Here is a 2,629-nt window from a genome sequence, read left to right on the forward strand (position 1 = left end):
GTCAACTGCTGCTGTGTAACAAGCCACTCCAGCGCTCAGAGCTTGTAGTTCCAGCTGGAAGGCTGAGGCAAGAGGATCCAGAAACGGGAGCCCCTGGCTGTGAATAACCAGCCCCTGGAACTCTGCCTGGCACTGTACACTGTCCCCGGCTCACAGCCTGTAGTCGCCTGGGCTGGCTCTAGACTGGGTCTCACTCTGTGGCTGCCCTGGGAGACTGAAGCTCCCAAAGAAGCAAGCAGAGCACACACCACCAGGTTCGAGGGTGGTGTCATCAACGAACCTCAAAAAAGAAGAGGAGGGAACCAGCAGTTAGCGTAATGGCTATGTTGCTGGACTCCCACGTAGTCGACCGCGGTTCGTGTCTCGGACCCGGTGGCTTAAATCTCACGCCGGGCGCGTGTGCGTGCGTGCCCAAGATCCCGAGAGGAGAATGGAGGAGAAGGGATTGCGGCGTGACCATCCCCCCTGGGGGGTGATTTCTCACTTTCTGTCTCTATGTCTCTCTGTCTGTCTGGCAAGCGCACGCGCCCTATAGCGAAAACCTCTCCAAAAAAAAAAGAGGAAAAACAGGTTGAAAAGAAATCTGAGATGAGGCCAGTTTGGTGGCGTGGTAGTGAAAGCAGCTGGGTCCCACGTGGCTGACTGGTTTGAGTCCCAGACCTGGCAGCTTTAAAACCCAGCGTTAGGTGTGTACATGCAAGTCCAGCAGGAGACTGGAGAGGGGATCGTGGCACGGCCGTCCCTCCTGGAGGGTGCTTTCTCATGTTCTCTCTCCCTCTCTGTCTCTCTGGCAAGTGCACATGTCCTATGGCACATTAAAAAAAAATCTTGGGGCCGGCAAGTGGCATGGTGTTTTGAGGTGCTAGACTCCCACATAGCTAACAGCGGTTCAAGTCTTGGACCTGGCAGCCTGCTTTCTCACTTTCCGTCTCTCTCTCTCTCATATGTCCTATAGCAAGTTTAAAAAATAATAATGAATCAAATCAAATAATTCTTAAAGCCCACAAACTTGAGAGATGCCAGTAAAGGCAACAGAGGGCTCTTCCGTGGATTCTGTAAAGCGGTGTCTTTCAATCGCGCAAGCGGGCAGCCGTTCACCAAACAAGCCATCCACTCGGTGGGAGAGCCGCGCGCTGCCTACCCTGCCGAGGGTACGAGTGCTGTTTTGGGTTTGGTAACCGCATGTGCTTGTGCTTTTAATGGTCCTGATACTCTGGAGTCACATAAACTGACATACTTTTTTAAAATTTTTTCTTTAATTTATTTTTATCCATTTATTTATTTTTATTTTGCCATAGAGGAATAGAGTGAGAAAGCAAGCTGCCAGGTCTGGGACTCGAACCAAGGTCAGCCATGTGGGAGCCCAGCACTTTTAACCACCACGCCACCTGCCAGCCCCACTGACATACTTTTTTCAAAGATTTATTTATTATTCTTAAAAGAATTATTTACTTTTTATTATTTTAAAAAATAATTATTTAACTTAATTTTTTTTTTTTTTTTTAAGTTTCACCAGAGAGAGAGGGAAGTAAAATGAGAAAGCAAGCTGCCAGGTCTAGGACTTGAACTGCAGTTGACCGTGTGGTAGTTCAGTGACTCAACCACCACACCACCCACCAGCCCCAATTATTATTCTTAATTTGATCAGAGAGACACGAGAGAGAGAAAGCACGCTACCAGTTCTGGGACTCAAACTGCGATTGGCCATGTGGGAGCCCAGAGCACTAACCACCACGCCACCTGCCAGCCCCTAAACAGACATACCTGAGGATAAGATGGTATGGTTCCTGAGATTTGCTTCCAATGCTGGCCCCAGAGCTGGGTAAGGCGTACAGTAAGGTCATTTTCCATATGCTGACATTTTCCATATAATTTTTTAAAAGAATTATATAATTTTATTATTATTATTGAATTTGCTATAAAGCAGGTGTGCTTACCAGAAAGAGATAGAGAAAGAGAAAAAAGGAAAGGGAGAGAGCAAGCTGCCAGGTCCAGGACTCGAACCACATCGGCCATGTGGGAGTCCAGTGCCTTAATCACCAAAACACCACCTGCCGGCCCCTCCATAGAATTTGTTAAAAAGTTGTATTTGCCAGAGGTCTCACGTACGCTCACCAGAAACAGGTAGAAGGGGCAACGTCTCCCATGGGGTGCTCACGCTGCAATCCCCGCCACTTCCCCTTCACGCCAGGGTGTTGATCCCGCCTGTACATGTGCCTGGCGTGTTTTTGAAGCCACTTGAGATACACCAATAAATGCAGTGTACGGCCCTTATTTGGATCCAGTAAAATAGGATTTGAACCACATAGTCGACTTTCTGGGATCCAGCTCTCTTAACCTAGACTAGGCCATGGGGCTGGCCCTTCAGGATTATTTCAAATTTCATAGATGAGAAATTTTGTAAGCCATACAATAATATACATATAATGCTGCAATTGAAAAGATGTAACAGGAAGTGATTTTTTTTTTGGAGAGTTGTTTTTTATTTTTTTCCCTGCTATAGGGTGTATGCACGCTCCAATCAGACAGAGAGAGACAGACAGAAAGGAGAAATCACACACACACCCCCAGGGGGATGGCCAAGCCGCAATCCCTTCATTCTCCTCTTGGGATCTTGGGCATGCATGCA

The sequence above is a fragment of the Tupaia chinensis genome, unplaced genomic scaffold (genome assembly GCF_000334495.1).
Source record: "Tupaia chinensis unplaced genomic scaffold, TupChi_1.0 Scaffold000042_2, whole genome shotgun sequence".
Taxonomy (NCBI): domain Eukaryota; kingdom Metazoa; phylum Chordata; class Mammalia; order Scandentia; family Tupaiidae; genus Tupaia; species Tupaia belangeri.